General features: G+C 39.8%; 1 protein-coding gene across 11 annotated transcripts in view; it reads right to left on the reverse strand.

Moving 5' to 3' along the window:
- STON2 (stonin 2) overlaps nt 1–18,638 on the reverse strand; it is a 176,099-nt gene that overhangs the window by 22,335 nt on the left and 135,126 nt on the right. The gene's annotated exons all lie outside the window — the stretch shown is intronic.

Consider the following 18,638-nt stretch of genomic DNA (forward strand, 5'->3'; position numbering starts at 1 on the left):
CTGCTGCCAAACAAAAGCCATGTGTAAGGATTAGGTTCTCAGTCTACACCACAGGGAAAATTTCCAGTACCTAAGAGGTTCCTAGTGTCTTTACTGATGCAAACTAAAGAGAAGTGGTGGATTCTTTTAATGTTAGGCCGCAATCTATTTCAAGCTCCTAAAAGATTAAATTAAATAAAGTGATTTCAGTAGTAGTCAAAGCCACTAAAACTGAATAAAAAGTAAGAACTACGGCAGGAAAATTGTCTACATTTTGAACATAGAGACTCTACTATCTTCTTTCCCTTATTTGTTAACCTAATTTGTTAATGCAATGACAAATACAAAAAAACCATATTGACAAATGTTCACTGGAATTTATTAGGAGTGGCAAGAACAAATGTTCTAACATCACTGCAGGCTTCTAAACATGCAAGAGCAGTGACCATTACATAACAGCATATAAAGGCATACCTCGTCTTTTTGTACTGCACTTTACAGATACTGCATTTTTTTTTTTTTTCCTTGAGATGGAGTCTCGCTGTGTCGCCCAAGCTGGAATGCAGTGGCGCTATCTCGGCTCACTGCAAGTTCCGCCTTCCGGGTTCAAGCCATTCTCCTGCCTCAGCCTCCTGAGTAGCTGGGACTACAGGTGCCTGCCACCACGCCCGGCTAATTTTTGTATTTTTAGTAGAGACGGGGTTTCACTGTGTTAGCCAGGATGGTCTCGATCTCCTGACCTCATGATCCGCCCGCCTCGGCCTCCCAGAGTGCTGGGATTACAGGCGTGAGCCACTGTACCCGGCCGATACTGCATTTTTTATGACTAGAAGATCTGTGGCAACCCAAAGTTTGTCAGCACCATCTTTACAACAGCACCTGCTCACTCTGTCTCTGGGTCACGTTTTGGTAATTCTTGCAACATTCAAACATTTTCACTATAATTATATCTGTTACAGTGATCTGTGATCTTTGATGATACTATTGTAACTGTTTTGGGACACCATAAACTGTGCCCATATAAGATGGTAAACTTAATCAATAAAATGTGTGTGTTCTGGGCTGCTCCACAGTCTGGCCATTCCCCTATCTCTCTCTCTCTCTTCTTCAGGCCTCCTTATTCCCTGAGACAAAGCAATATTGAAATTAGGCCAATTAAGAATCCCACTATGGCCTCTAAGTATTCAGATGAAGAGTTACACGTCTCTTACTTTCAATCAAGAGTGAGAGATGAGTAAGCTTAGTGAACAACGCATGTCAAAAGCGGAGACAGGCCAAAAGCTAGGCCTTCCATGCCAGTTAACCCAGTTGTGAATGCAAAGGAAAACTTCTCAAAGGAAATTAAAAGTGCCACTTCAGTGAACACATGAATGATAAGAATGTAGTGACAACATTCTCTTAAGCCAGAGCCTAATTCAGAGGAAGGCCCTACCTCTCATCAATTCTATGAAAGTGGAAAGAGGTGAGGAAATTGCAGAAAAAATAAATAAATAAATAAAGCTAGCAGAGGTTGGTTCATGAGGTTTAAGGAAAGAAGCCATTTCCATAGCATAAAAGTAGAAGGTTAAACAGCAAGTGCTAATGTAGAAGCTGCAACAAGTTATCCAAAATATTTACCTAATATAATTGAGGAAGGTGGCTACACTAAGCAACAGATTTTCACTGAAGATAAAACAGCCTTTTACTGGAAGAAGATGCCATCTAGGATGTTAATAGCTAGAGAAAAGTCAATGCCTGGCTTCAAAACTTCAAAGGACAGGCTGACTCTCTTGCTAGTGGCCAATGTGGCTGGTGACTTTAAGTTGAAGCCATTGCTCATTAACCATTCCAAAAATCTTAGCGCCCTTAAGAATTATGCAAATCTACCTTGCCTGTGCTCTGTCAATGGAAGAACAAAGCCTGGATGACAATGCATCTGTTTACAGCAGGAATTACTGAATATTGTAAGCCCAGGTTGAGACCTACCGCTCAGAAAAAAGAGGTTCCTTCCAAAAATATTACTACACACTGACAATGCACCTGGCCACCCAAGAGCACTGATAGAGATGTACAAGGAGATTAATGTTGTTTTCATGCCTGCAGCCATGGAACACAACATCCATTCTCTATCCCATGGATCAAGCAGTAATTGTGATTTTCAAGTCTTCTTATTTAAGAAATACATTTTGTAAGGCTGCCATAGATAGTAATTCCTCTGATGGATTGGGGCAAAGTAAACTGACAACCTCCTGGAAAGGATTCATCATTCTAGATGCCATTACAAACATCTGTGATTCATGAGAGAAGTTAACATTCACAGGAGTTTGTAAAAGTTGATTCCAAGCCTTGTGGATGACTTTGAGGAGTTCAAGACTTCAGTGGAGGAAATGACTGCAGATGTGGTAGAAACAGTGAGAGAACAAGAAGTGAAACCTGAAGATATGACTGAATTGCTGTAATCTCATGATAAAACTTTTCTTTGGTCTTTTTTTTTTCCTTTTTATGGAGAACAGGGTCTCAAACTCCTGGGCTCAAGCTATCCTTCCGCCTTTGCCTAAGTGCTCAGATTATAAGCATGATCCACTGCACTCGGCCTCATGATAAAACTTTAATGGATGAGGAGTTGCATCTTATGGATGAGAAAATAAAGTATTTTCTTGAGATAGAATCTACTCCTGGTGAAGATGCTGTGAACACTGTTGAAATGACAGCAAAGAGTTTAGAATATTACATAAACTAGGGCTGAAAAACTACAGATTGAGTACTATGCTTACTACCTGGGTGACAGGATCATTTATACCCCAAACTTCCATGTCATGTAATATGCCCGTGTAACAAACCTGCACATGTACCTGCTGAATCTAAAATAAAAGTTGAGGCCGGGTGCGGTGGCTCATGCCTGTAATCCCAGCATTTTGGGAGGCCAAGGCGGGTGGATCACTTGAGGTCAGGAGTCCGAGACCAGCCTGGCCAACATGGCAAAACCCCATCTCTACTAAAAATACAAAAATTAGCTGGGCATGGTGGCGGGCACCTGTAGTCCCAGCCACTCATGAGGCTGAGGGAGGAGAATCACTTGAACCCAGGAGGTGAAGGTTGCAGTGAGCTGAGACTGCACCACTGCACTCCAGCCTGGGTGACAGAGCCATTTCCATTTATTTGTCTCAAAAAAATAAAATAAGTAAACATTGAAAATATGTTTTAAAATAATATTACATAAACTTAGTTGATAAAGCAGCAGCAGGATTTGAGAGGATTGACTCCAATTCTGAAAGATGTTCTACAGTGTGTTAAATGTTATCAAATAGCATCACATACTACAGACAAATCTTTCATGAAAGGAAGGGTCAATTGATGCAGCAAACATCATTGTTGTTTTACATTAAGAAATCGTCACAGCCATTCCAACCCTCAGCAGCCACCACCCTGAGGCAAGGCTGTTCACCAGAAAAAGATTATGTCTTGCTGAAGGCTCAGGTGATCATGAGCACTTTTAGTAATAAAGCGGTTTTAATTAAAGCATGTACATTGTTTACACATAATGCTATTGCACACTTAATAGACTATAGTATAGTGTAAGCATAAGTTTTATCTGTACTAAGAAACAAAAAAATATGTGTGACTTGCTCTACTGCAATCCTTGCTTTATTGCAGTGGTCTGAAACCAAACCTACAGTATATCTGATGTATGCCTGTACTTAAAACTGTACAACCAGCCACAGATACACAGTAGGTGTTTCATATTTATGCAGTAATTTGTTAAGTGAAAAGAGGAACACAGAATTTTGGGGCTTGGAGAGATTTCAGAAATAGTAAAACTTGACCTCTTCATTTTACAGAGAAGCCTGAGGTCAGCAATTTTAAGTAAACTGCCCAAGATGAGATCAGAAGTCAAGTCCTGCTTTTAATTTTTAGTAACTCTAGTATTTCCTCAATGCTTGTTCATTAAGCTAAAATCTGGTGAATTTTTCCCATTACCTTTTGAGATTGGCAAGAGTTATCTTGACACAACTTCTTAGGAACATTTTTCAACAGGGAAAATAAGTTAATTAATTAAGGATTAACACATATTTACATAGAGAAGTCTTTGGGCAAAAGGTCAAGTGATGTCATGCACTAATGTGTAAATGTATAGGGTGAGAGAAGGGAGTTAGTCATATCAAGCTTATCAAGGGAGCTTCTAACGTGCGTAAAATATGCTGGAATCTACTTAGTCATAACAAAATACTATGATAAAAAGAGGAGCCGGAGGATAAGTCTACGCTGGGACCTACTTAGTCATTACAAATGATACATACTAATGATAAAGAGGACAGCCAGAGGATAAGTGTATTCATCTGTCTCAGCATTGTCCAGGACGGAGGATGCTTTGATGCTGGTAAATATGGTCAGAGATATTCCCAAAGTGAAGAAGCCAGTTCATCAAACTACCACTTAACATTACTTAAAAGAATCTTTATCAAGACACCACATTCTCATTTTTACTTACTAAGGTGACCTAGGAAGCAGTACTGCGCACCTTCTTCAAATGACTGGTTCAGCCTGCCCTGCCAACTCCCTCCCTGCCATTAGGACAGCCTGACCTGACACATCCCAGCTTTCATTTTTTTTGCTCAGAAAAGCAAGCATCAGACTTTAAGTTTGTTGACTGGTCCAGGACTATCCCCAGTTTATTCCATGTTGGTGGGGTACGGCCTCACGTGGTGACCAAGAATATCTTTTCTCTCTGGTTCTAAACTTCTGCCTCTGTTTTACCATTGCCCACTTCCCCATGCTCTCCCCAATACTCTACCTTTGGATCCCTACTTCTGGCCTCTTCCTCTGACAACCAACTATGACTGAACTGGCTTATTGGTTCCCTGACTCAATGTGCCTTTCTGATGTCCGTTTCTTGGGCTGTCTTAGATGAGGGCTCCATTCTCCAACTCAGCCTGGGCAGACACTCCATTACGACACCTTGCTGTGGTCTGATACGGCAAACACCAGTTCCCCAGCAGAGGTCTCACGCCGAGGGCAGGGATAGATTCTGGCATCTATGGTAAACTGAAAAATCAGTATTCTGCTTTATAAATTAGTTCCTTAACATTTTATATAACAAGGTATCTTGAAAAGAGTTAACTAGTGATAGTGAAACCTGCAGAGACCCTAAGCTGTGTTTTATTTTATATTGCCATAGCAAAAAGTACCTGTTTCCTTCCTATTTTCAAATATAGTCATTTTCAACTGCAGAGTGTATCGCCATTGTTGGTTAATGACAGGAATGTATCCTGAGAAATGCATCAACAATGGTGACTTCCTCATTGTGGGAACATCATAGATAGAGTGTAGTTACACACACCTAGGTAGTATATCATCATAGACTGTAGTTACACAAACATAGATAGTATAACCTACTGTACTCTGAGGCTGCATGGTATAGCCTATTGCTCCTAAGCTACAAACGTGTACAGCATGTTACTGTACTGAATACTGCAGGCAATTATAAGTGTTTGTATACCCAAAGATATCTAAACATAGAAAAGGTACAGTAAAAATACGGTTGTAGAGTCATACAGGACCACTGACATATACGTGTTCTGTTGTTGACTGAAATGTTATGTGGGGCATGGCTGTACTTATGAGCCGATCAAAGAGGACTAAACCAAGGAGTTTGCAGGAGCTCAGCCTTTTGGATGTGAAGCTCTGCTCAATGGACCATCAAACACCTATATGGTATGAAAAGAAGTGAAAAGGGGGCTCTTTTTGTTTCGGAGGTTAAAAGAGAAGGTGTCCTATATCTAGAGGTACCATAAGGGAGAATGTATCATAGGAGCAAGGGAAAAAGGGTGGGGGGGTCTCCATTCTTACTGATTTTAGCACACTTCTTATACCCATGCCAGGGCTGGGGAGCCAGAAAAAGTACTTCCTGGAGGAGCACTGGGTAAGTCCCCAGAAGCAGTGGCAGGACTATAATGCCCACACTCTTACTGTGACCAGGACAGGTGACTCATTAGGACTGCCCTCTGCCACAGAAGTCTCACTCATGTGCACCTCCACATCCTCACTATTCACCTGCCCACCAGGTGAACACACCCCAGCAACAACGCAGGATGCTTGCAAGATCCAAGAAGCTTTTGGACCTTTGAAGGGGTCAGGAACAATTAGGTTCCTGGATGTTAGTGAAGGGCTAGGCTGTATCAGTATAACCTAAAGTGGAATTAGATGGGACTGAACCCTGATGTTACATTTGGTCAGAGATACCCATTTCTAACAGCCACATCACTCTTGGGTGAGCAAGTAAGATCAGTTTCAGGCTTTGTAAGATGATTCTCAGGTCCTGGAATTGCCACGGAAGGTAAAGGCTCACCGTTGCAATAGTTAGAAGACAGAAAAAAGGACCAGATTTATAAAAGATTAGGGAATAAGTGGGGGACTGGTCAGTGGTGGGAAAAACTATAGGGAAAGGACGCAAACCTTCTGAAAGGTCGGAAGGTTCTGCAGAGCCCCAGGGGAGAATAGCTGAAGACAGTTCTATAACCCTGAGGCAGAGGGCAAGGAGTGGGTACAAGGGAGTATGGGGGAATTTATCTAAAACAGGCTTATTTACTTATGTTGACCAGGAACTGACCTTTATCATCTGCGCGTGTGACATTCCTTGAAAGGGGAACAATAAATGTTAATTACCTGCTGGTTGTGTTGGCTCCAGGTTTTTGGCATTGTGCCTGCACTGAATAAAAAGCAAGCAGCTCCAGCTCCTCGGGGCTGCACTTTGGCCACCAGAGCCGGCCAGTCCCCTAGCTGCTCTTACACTGCATACCTGTGTCTGAGTACTCATTTCATCCATCCGTCCGTTGGTCAGGGTTTGTGGGACAGACTCAGCAGGAATTATACAAGGGCAAGGGCTTGATTATCCTCCTGGTTATGTTGGTGAATAACAGAAAGCCAAGCTATGCCTTAGAGAGAATGTCAAGTGGCCAAATGAAATAAACCTAGAGGTTTCAGTCTCACCAATAGCTCTGTCTATTATCTCCCTCACTGCTTCCTTCAATGTATGGGTCTACTTTTCACCAGCACTAAAGTCCTACAGATCAGTAACACTGCTGCAGAGCTGGTCCTCATCAGCCTCTTTATATATAATACTTTTATATTCCATTGTATGGGCACAGACCTATGCCTACTTATTCTGAGAGTGGAGCTTGGGAGTCTCACTAGTCTCACCTTCTCAGAAGTCTCTTAGCCTCATAGGCAAACATACTTTAAGCACACACGGCAAAGTCTTTGCCTTCACAGTCTTGAAACAGTTATAATAGTGCCATTCTACCAGATTCAAAGTCTGATCATTTTGAACCTTAGTGATGAGAATTTCTGCTTCAATCAAGTTGGGGATTCTGTAACTTTGGTCAGGGGGCTGGTGATATGGGCAAAGAAAGAGAGCTGAGATCTCTTGCATGTTATTATATGTGCTTGTGTACATGTGTCCTGGGAATTAGGAGAAGAAGATGCGTTCTGAGTCTGTATCACATCGATCTTCTGTTTGTTACCTTTGCTGTGCTATATCATTTCCAGGAGAAACTCAAGAAGTCTGTTGGGGGTAAGGGTGCATACAGTCAGCTGACCAGCATCACCCACAGGAAGGTTAGGGGCAAGTACTGCAAGCTGAAAGGATCCCTACAGACGACCCCTTTCATCTGTATTACCCAAAACTCATTGTTCTTTATGTGGACTTTCCAGCAATGACACTGACAACAAAATAACCAAATAGCTCATGTATGCAGTAGGCCTGTCTTTTCAATTGGATTTGGAGTTGGTAATTTGATTTCATTTCATTTCATTGGTACTTGTCCAATTCTCTTTTAGTTACCAAGATCAAAGGGGACATCCTCACAGACTGATGGTAGATGCAATTTATAAAAGTATAAACACATCAAGTTAAGATAATCTCTTATAAAAAGAGGAAAACAACTAATTCCCAGCATACACCTGGCACATAGCTCAATAAATGTTAGCTCTCACAGGAAGAATATATATATGTCTCATTTCAAAATTCTTAAAGCAGCAAAAAACAGGATAGGAGGAAGTAGGGAGGGAAAATGCCTTTGAAGTTATATTAGTTATCAATCCAACAGAGAAAAAAGGAAAGGAGACAGGAAGAATGAAGAAAGGAATTGGAGAAAGAAAGAATAAGTTTGTTACAGGTTATGATTTCCATGAATCCAAACCTTTCCGTAATTATTGCAGAGATAAACTTCAAAGACTTGAGAACTACAAGGGATATGAAAGTCCGTACTTCAGGTATGAAGTACAACTATGAAGACAGAATGTATATGAAGACATATACATTCACAAAGCCAGTATCGATATACCAAAGAAGTACAGGAATTCACCACATAAAGGAAGTATTAAGTCATGAATACACTTTGATCAAGGCAGAATGTTCAACTTTCTATTATCCCTCTGGTACTGAGAAATGTCTTTGTAATTGTTGGGCAGGTATAAAACGTTTTAGCAGTCTACACAAGCAGTCCCCAAAGTGGAACCATAGACTTAAGGAGATACTCAATTGATCCACTGGGGTATGGAAAGAAAATATTTTACAACTTCTATTTTTGTTCACTTTTTAACCCATCGTTTCAATGTTTCTACTTTTTATTTATTATGTTACAAAACATTAACTAAACATCTAGTATGTTTGTATGTTTATTAGTTTATTAGAATAAACTAATAAATTTATTAGTTTATTAGAATAAACTAATAAATTTATTAGTTTTAATTATTCTAATAAATTAGTTTATTAGAATAAACTAACAAATTTATTCTAAATATATTAGAGGATCATGATTAAACCTTTGTAGAAACTTGATCAAACATGTAGAGAGAATGCTTAGTATACTAGGCATTTTTCAATTACTTAGCATGGGTACACATACACACACACACACACACACACACACACACACACACACGGATATCACCTCTTCCCTATCCTTTGTAAGAGTAGGCTATTATAGCCAGAAAAATGGCCCTGGTTGTCAGTCCAAAGGGAAAGGTATTTTGACAAATATGAAGGATCTGTTATTCCTTTAAACCTTTCTATTATTTGGGCAATAATTCAATCTTAAGTGCTCTAGCTCCCTGGTGACAATGGTAACAGCCTATCTTAGGCTTTGCCTGTTGCTTGGACTTCAGCTAAATGTCGACTTTACTGCCATCCCTTCTTTATTTCTAGAAAGTCTTAAAACCAGCATTCCAATTCTGCACAAATTCTAAAACTGATTTAAACAAACAACTGCTGGGGTTGCTGCCAGGGCCAAGATCATGTTATCTCACATCAGAACACCAGTCCAGTCCCTTTCTTGGCTATACACTTGGTATCCAATAAATATGCAGCAATGACAAAAAGAGGAGAGGTCAGTGAGATCTTGACCCATGCCAGGTGATATGGTTTGGCTGTGTCCCCATCCAAATCTCATCTTGACTTATGGTTCCCATAATCCCCTTTTGTCATTGGAGGGACCTGGTGGCAGTTAACTGAATGATGGGGGCAAGTTACCCCTGTGCTGTTCTCATGATTGTGAGTTCTCATGAGGTCTGATGGTTTTATAAGGGGTTTTGCCCACTTTGCTTGGCACTTCTCCTTCCTGCCACCATGTGAAGAAGGATGTGTTTGGTTCCCCTTCCATCATGTTTGTAAGTTTCCTGAGGCCTCCCCAACCCCGCAGAACTGTGAGTCAATTAAACCTCTCTCCTTTATAAATTACCCAGTCTTGGGCAGTTCTTTATAGCAGCGTGACAGTGGACTAATAGCACCACTAGCTTTATAACAAGTGTCTTTTGAGTTGAATATTTGAAATCTTCTGTTGTTCAAGTAACAGGCTGAGATTACTACTTTTGCCCTTAATAAATTCTTAAACCAACATGGTTCAGAGGGAAAGGACAAAGTCAACATAGTGAACAATACAGAGAGAAGGAATATTGTATTGCCTTCTCTGCATCCCTCCGCACTGATCTGGGTAACAACTTCACAATTGTCCTTTTGGGGACTCCCCCGTCTTGCTCAAGTCTTCATTGACTGTCAACCAAGGTGCACCATCCATGATGCATGTAATTCAAGCACAGTGAGGTTCTTTTTGGAAATCTTAAATGGACTGACTCAAGGGCAGGAAGATAGTGGGGGCTAAGTTATTCAGACGGTGGCACCCTAGAAAGCCTTCACCTTAGTTCTTGCTGACTTGTGTCTTTTTTTTTTTTTTTTTTTTGAGATGGAGTCTCGCTCCATCGTCAGGCTGGAGTGCAGTGGTGCGATCTTGGCTCACTGCAACCTCTGCCTCCTGGGTTCAAGCCATTCTCCTGCCTCAGCCTCCCGAGTAGCTGGGACTGCAGGAGCGTGCCACCACGCCCAGCTGATTTTTGTATTTTCAGTAGAGATGGGGTTTCACTATGTTGGCCAGGATGGTCTCGATCTCTTGACCTTGTGATCTACCTGCCTCGGCCTCCCAGAGTGCTGGGATTACAGGCGTGAGTCACCACACTCGACTGGTGACTTGAGTCTTAAAGGTGCCAAGGTTCCTGGCCATCTGTGGGAGATAACAAAAATGGCCACAGATTCTTCCTCCTTCTCTATCTGTACTCTTGGGCAGCTGCCTCCCACTCCGACTCTGAGCTTAGCTATGTGATTTGCTTTAGTCGAGATTAAATACATATATCTTAAGCAGAGACTAGAAGAGTGCTTGTGCACTGGGGCTTGCCTTCTTTTGCTATACTCGGAACTCCAAGACCATAATGTGAGTGACCCTTCCAGGGGATGAATGACCATAGGGAGAATCAAGACATAGTAGCCAACTAGGCTACTCATGGGACTGCAGACCCATGAGTGAGCTGCTGAGGAGGTCAGCTGAGCCTAGCACAGGTAGGGGAATGCTCAAGCACTGACCAGATTGCTGATTTGCAGAATCATAAGCTAAACAAATGGTGGGTTTTTTTCTTCAGCTACTAAATTTTGAGGTGGTTGTAACACAGTAAAAGCTGATACACCAACTTCCTGAAGCCTGGGTATTCAGTTTTTCTTTTGCTTCTGTAAGCTACTATGTCTTCAGAATAAGTTATTTTCGCTCACAGTAAAATTGGCTTCTGTTACTTGCAATTCAAGCTCTTTAGCAGCCAGACAAGAGATAGATGAAAAGATCCTTGCAGCAACCATGGCAGATATAAATTCCTAGAACCTTCCAATCTTGTCTAACTATTGAGCAAAAATATTTCAGTTTTGTTATGCCTCTTTACTCTCCCTGATTCTTTCCACAAGGAGATAGGACAGTATTCTTATAGCTTAAGTAATATAAAACACATACTTCTGTAAGTTTGGAGAAAAGGAGTTTTAGGACCCTTACCAGTAGAATTTCCATCTTTGGCCTAGGTCAACCTAGGCATAAACAGGTGGGAAGCAGACAGGACTTAACCGCATTGTCAAGTGGTTAAGAGCACGGACTATGGCTCCATGCTGGTTCATCTCTTGGCTACTCTACTCCACCTACTAGCTCTGTGACCCTGTGTAAGTTACTTAAATGTACTAGGCCTCCATTCCCTCAACTAAGGCCTACTGAGATAATAATAGTACTTACCTCTTACATTGTTGTGAGAACTGAGTTAATGTATATGAAGTATATATAGCAAACATTTTATTTTTGATATTATTATTATCATGATTATTCCTTAGAGTCCATGTATCCCTGGGGAAGATCCTGGAAAGAGACATCTGGAATTGTTGGGCCTTTGATAAAGTCATGGGATGAAAGGTTTTATTTCTAGTCCTGGCTCTACCACAAACTCACTGAGGTCTAAGGCAAGCCTCTTTGTGCCATTTCCTCATGGGAACATGAAATAATCCTAATCCCTGCCCTAGTTCACAGGGTCGTTTGGAAGCAAATATGAAATAACACATGTGAACATGCTTCTAAACATTCAAAAGTGCTCAACCACTGTATGGTAAGCTTAGCCTACAATTGCTATTCAGACATTGAGGTAATTCAAGGTTCCAAATCAATCCTGCATTCCTCATGCCGTTTAAGTGGGTGCCGGGTGGGCAGTTATTGCATTTTAGAAATAGAAGATCATAGGGCCGGGCACGGTGGCTCATGCCTGTAATCCCAACACTTTAGGAGGCCGAGGTGGGCGGATCACGAGGTCAGGAGATTGAGACCATCCTGGCTAACACAGTGAAACCCCATCTCTACTAAAAATACGAAAAAATTAGCCGGCTGTGGTGGCAGGCACCTGTAGTCCCAGCTACTCTGGAGGCTGAGGCAGGAGAATGGCTTGAACCCGGGAGGCAGAGGTTGCAGTGAGCCGAGATTGTGCCATTGCACTCCAGCCCCCGGCTACACAGCAAGACTCCATCTCAAAAAAAAAAAAAAAAAAAAGAAAAGAAAAGAAATAGAAGATTATAAATATGGAGAAAGCATTCTTGGAACATTTATTTACAGCTATATTAAACCAAAACTTGTCTATACCAACTATGGATCTGTGTTGAGAGTCTTGGTTATGTATCAGATGAAAGAGGTCATGGCTTTTTCAACGATCTCCTAAATACCAAAAGAACTTCTGAGAAAGGAAATTAAATCAAGTAACCACAGAATAGGGGAAAGTGGAAAGGCTAGAACATTCTTGCACCTTTATATGTCCTGAAGTGGCAGATGCCACTCAAGTGACTTGTCCCCCACTGTCCTTAGGGCCATAGAGTTAAGTATTCTTTGCCTCCAATGAAAATGACTCAAGATTTAAGGCACATTGAATCTAAGGCATTCACATATGAATTCATTTCAAAGCACATTGGTTTTACAGATGTTCAAGTCACCAAGTTCTAAAATAAATAAGTTTGTTTCTATAAATATCAAGAAATTAAATTTCTTAATAACTTTAAGAAACTAGTTATATGTTAGAAAATTTGGAAGGTGCAGAAGCACATAAAAAGCACCTAAATCCTGCTGCTACCCCAGATAATCAATGTCACCATCATAATGTGTGTTTCCTTCAAGCAGTCTTACTCTATGTACACATTCATAAACATACACAGTTCTAAAACATAAGGATTATTCTGCATATCCAGTTATAGAGCCTACATTTTTTCCGTAGTATTTTGGGATGAGAATTCTCATAGGACAATATTCAAAACAGGCAGTGTGGAAGACAGTAAGTACAGTAGTTGTTGGCAACATCTAACCAAGCTGTTAGTATGAGCATTATGTATGCTAAAACAGTTTGGAGGGCAGGGCATTAAATGTATTTAATTTTAGTACATATATGCAATGTCTGGCTGCCTCAGAGTGGGGAATACAGGATATGTGAAAAGTAATGAGAAAATGTGGTGCAAGATAGAGAACGATCAATGCTGATGATTTGTTTTATGAAGTAAATTTGATTCCTGTTGACATTTAAAGTCAGGGACTTCAGTAGACAAAAATGAGGTAATGGGATTAAGACTTCTATTTTCAAATCTAAAGTTTCCTGCCTGGCTGTGACACACCATGAAATGTTGACAAACATGCTGCCCTCCACTCTAAAAATAGTAACCTTTGTATCCTTCATTGAGGGCATTTCCTAGGGATAGGCTCGAACCCCCTTTGCAGCTAGACACACAGCAGACTGGCATATGTCTCTTTTTCTCTTTGTCTCTTTTTCTCTGCATATATGAGAGAAGTCAAGCAAAAGACATAAAGATGAACTGTCTCCCCACTCATAAGCAAAAACCTTACTTAACTGTAGGGCAGGTTGCACAATATAAAACACAGAGGGTTGCTTCCTCAAAGACTTTTTAAGAACATGTACTGTATAGCATAGGAATTTCTATGCTACTTCAAGAGCAGACTGTGGCAAATACACAAGTCAGCATGCATTTGATAAATGTTGATGGCAAATAAAGAACAAATACTCCCTAAAATATTTAGAGAGGAAGAATGTAACAATCCTATCTAAAACCTTCTTAAGATTTCTGATTAAGCTTGTGTAAGAGGAAATAAGCACATACCATCTTCAGCCACCTGGCAAAACTGAACCAAGGAAAAAGATCTTTACGGTATGAGTTTTTCTTTAGAGTATTTAATTTGGGGTTGGATTCTCTAACCCTACAGGGCCCTTGGGGACTTCGGAGTGTGTCGGGCACTTTGGTGACTCCTGGAGTTGACTTCAGGTTTCAAGGCAGGAGAGGTAGCTGGAAGGACGGAAAGATAAAAATCTACCACCGCTGCCTCCAAGACAAATAGTGGCCTGGCTGACCCTCACCAACCAGGTACTGTATGCCAGCTGGTCTGTCTAGAGCTATACCAAAATGATCTCATTTGATCTAGGAGACATCTGTATGAGGTAAGTCTCCATTACCTCTATTTTAGTAAGGGGGGACACTAAGGCACAGAGGTTAGGTGACATGGCCAAAGTTACAAAGCTAGTAAGAGGAAGAGCTAGGATCTGAACCCAAGAGGTCTGAGTTGGCAACCCTTAGTCTTAACCACTCTGGTATACTGCAGCATTTGGACTGTAGCTCTACATTGTTAGAACTGTCCAATCTTGAGCAAATTTCTCAATTTCTGAGTCTGTTTCCTCACTTTTAAGGAGGATAATGATATTTCCTATGCCCCACAATATGGTTGTGAGGACCAAATAAGACATGTGAATGCTACTATAAAATATGGCATGCTATACGATTTAAATTATTTTCATTATTACTGGTAAAAAATGACAAGGAGCACTTATTCATTCATTTTGAGGTTTGAGGTTTGTTTTGCTTCGTATAGTATAAAACTTTCTAACTTTAATAATCAATAGAAAGTAATAAAAATAACTGGCCAGCTGGGCACGGTGGCTCACGCCTGTAATCCCAGCAATTCGGGAGGCCAAGACGGGCAGATCACCTGAGGTCAGGAGTTCGAGACCAGCCTGACCAACATGGAGAAACCCCATTTCTACTAAAAATACAAAATTAGATGGGTTTGGGGCGCATGCCTGTACTCCCAGCTACTCGGGAGGCTGAGGCAGGAGAATCGCTTGAACCTGGGAGGCGGAGGTTGTGGTGAGCCAAGATCGCGCCATTGCACTCCAGCCTGGGCAACAAGAGCAAAACTCTGTCTCAAAAGAAAAATAATAATAACTGATATTTATTGCCATGCACACTAAGTACTGAGAAAGAGGAGAAAACATTCCTTCTATCAGGAATCTGTAATTAGAAAGAAAAAAAGGAGTCAAATAGAGCTCCTTGTGGGGGCTCTATAATTCCAGCGATGAAGCCTATTCTAGATGCGGGTGCCCTTCCAGGAAGGAGAAATGAGCTATCAAGAATTTGTGAATCTCCAGATAATGACTTCCTGTTCCACAAAAACAAAGCACAGCAGCTGGAAATAACAGTCTATCTCTGATCCCTATTCCACATCCTATGGCTGTCATCCACAGACTAGTCTGAGGGAGGCTTCCTCTAGCTCCAGGCCTCTAAAGCCTCAACTGCTTCAGATGGGGCGAAAAAAAAAATCACAGAATTTAAAAGCCAAACTTACTAAGAATTACCCCTGAGCAAAGTCACCCTGGACTCAGACTCCATCTGTTGCAAGTCATTAAATTCCCAAGCGTGGCTGAAATCCCTGATCTATATACCTCTGTCATGACACACACAATCTGTTGGTGTTTATTTTCCTGCTCTGGTAAGTTCCCAAGGAAGAAAAACTACAGAAAAGCATGTTGAACAGAACCATGCTAGGAGTTTCATCCAGGAAACTGAAGTTGGGACAGATGAAAAAATGAGCACCTTCTAAAATTAAATGATTAAAGGATCAACAGAGAAATCCTTAGTCACCCACCACGAAATGGTTTGTGAATATGTTGCTCTCAGAGATTTAAGAAACACCCATATCCAAGCAAGGTGAGTTGGATATAATTTTAGAAAGACTTGGTAGAAATGTGTTTGAAGTGTATTAATCTGTAATCTAATTAATTATATAGAATTTTAAAACTTTTTAAAACACAATTCATCCATGTCACTAAAGAAATTTAGAAAATACAGACAAGAGAACGAAATAAAAAGTACCCAAAGTCCCACCTCTACCACCAAAATAAGAGACATCTGTTTTGTTAAGAAGGTTGATAAAGGAAAAACTGAAAATAGCAACAGCCCAAAACACTCATAAGTTCTAGCCACAGGGCTCAGATCAAGTGACACCAAACTGTATTTGGTACTAGAATCATGGTGGTCACTTTAAACCACATGCCTGGGCTTGTCTTAGGCAACTCTTCTGCATCCACCAGGAATATTGCAGAAGTTACCCATACATGCACAGAATTAATGTGTTATACAAACATATATGTGAGACTATCTCAATAAAGGTAGAAAAAGTATGGTAAAATTTAACTTACATTAACTGTAATAGTAATACTATTATCACCATACTAAGAATGGAAGGGAACTTCCTCAACCTGATAAAGGGCATATACAAAAAGAAAACCTCAGCTAACATCACAATGGTGAAATATTGAAAGTGTTCCTCCCAGTCTCACCTATTCAGCGTTGTAATGGAGTCCTTAGGCATTGCAACAAGGCAAGAAAAAGGAATAAAAAGTAAAAGAAAGAGGTTGAGCCCTGTGGCTAACTTATGAGCATTTTGGGCTGTTGCTGTTTTCAGTTTTTCCTTTATCAACCTTCTTAACAAAAGTAAAAATAATTGTAAAACTGAATACAGCAAGTCCTCAGGATACAAAGTCATTCTTTAAAAACTCAATTATATATTAAAATACTAGTAACAAGTCAACTGGAAATAAGACCTCTAAAAATATTGTTTACTATAGCATAAAAATATCAACTACATAGAAGTAAACTTAATAAAAGATGTGTAAGGCCTCTTCACTGTTGAGAGAAGTTAAAGAAGGCCTAAATAAATGGAGAGATTTCATGTTCATGGATTTGAAAACTCAAAATTGTTAAGATGGAAATTTTTTTTTTTTTTTTTTTGAAATTGATCTATAGAATCAATATGATTCCAATAAAAACTCCCAGGCTTAAAAAATTTTTTTGATAGTTGGTCAATTTCTATCAAAGCCTATCAATCACCAAGACAATCTCAAAGAAGAAAAATGTTGTAGGACTCAAAACTACCAAATTTCAAGATTGACTATAAAGTTTCAGTAATTAAGACAATCTCATAGGAAAGATAAATAAGTTAATGGAACAAAATGAAGAGTGTAGAAGTGGACCCACGCATGTAAAGTCACTTGAGTTTGGGCAAAGATGCCATGGAATTCAAGAAAAAAAGTTCTCAATAAAACATCCTGGAGCAACTAGATATCCATACAGAAAAAGTAGACCTTTACCCTTCCTTCTCTCTATCTAAAAATTAATCTGAAAGGGATCATAGATCTACAAGAAAGCCAAAACTATAAAGCTTCTAGAGGAAAACATAGAAAAATATCTCCATGACCTTAGGGTAGGCAAAAATTTCTTAGGACACAAGAGGCACTAACCATAAAAGAAAAAATATAAATAAATTGTACTTCATCAATTTATCAAGACATCAGTAAAAAAGTTAAAAGGCAAACCACTGATAAAAGAATACATAACTCCCAGAAATCAATAATAAAAATACAAACACCTCAGTAGGCCACAACGAAACTATATAAATGGCTAGATAGCACATGAAAAGGTGCTCAGCATCATCAGACACCAGGCAAGTACAAATTAAGCTATAATGAGATCCTAAATACTCCCATGATAATATCAAATGTGAACAAAGATGTGGAGCAACTAGGACTCTCATGAGTCATTGGTGAGAGTATAAAATGGTAAAATCACATTTAAAAATGGTTTGGCAGTTAAAAATGGTTTAAATGATAAATTTAAACATTCACCTACTTTATGACCCAACAATTCTACTCCTATGTTTGTTCTCAAGAGAAATGAAAAATATGTCTACAAATAGACTTGTTCAAGAATGTTCACAGCAGCTTTATTAATAATAGTGAAAACCTGGAAACACCCCAAATGCCTATCAATAGAAGAATGAATAAGCAAACAGTATCATATTCATATCATAGAATACCACTATAGCAATAAAAATAAAATGACCATTTATATATGCAACAACATGATGAATCTCATAACCATTCTCTGAATCTCAAAAGTTACTATTGCACCATCATTTCTCCAGGTTTGATTCATTCATTTAATCTCACACCAACCCCATAAGGAAGATATTTTTATCCTTCAGCTTTAATAATAGAAATAATTAATAGAGAAAAAATAATATCTAAGATTATATTCTCTCATTCAATATTTATTGAACATACTCTATTTGTTACTAGGCAGTAAACCATGTCCGAAAAACATGTCAGCCAAAAAAGACACAAGATTTAAACTCAGTCCTTCCACACTACACAACACTGCCAGGTCCTATGACAAGCTAAATGTAAAAGAAGGAATAAGACTTTGTCACTACCTTTAAGAAGTTCAGAGACTAGCAGAGGGAACAGGCAAATAAACCAACAACCACAATACAGCAAAAGCAATTACAATACAACACAAAGTGTTCTTATGGGTATATAAAAAGTGCTGTGTGAACCCAAAAGAGGAAATGACCAGTAATTCTGTCTGGGATAGTTGAAGCCAAACTGGCAAAGGAGCTGACATTTCAGTTGAGTGATATACTAGCAGAGAGAATGTCTGAAGACATTGAGACAGA

The sequence above is a fragment of the Pan troglodytes genome, chromosome 15, assembly GCF_028858775.2.
Source record: "Pan troglodytes isolate AG18354 chromosome 15, NHGRI_mPanTro3-v2.0_pri, whole genome shotgun sequence".
Classification (NCBI taxonomy): domain Eukaryota; kingdom Metazoa; phylum Chordata; class Mammalia; order Primates; family Hominidae; genus Pan; species Pan troglodytes.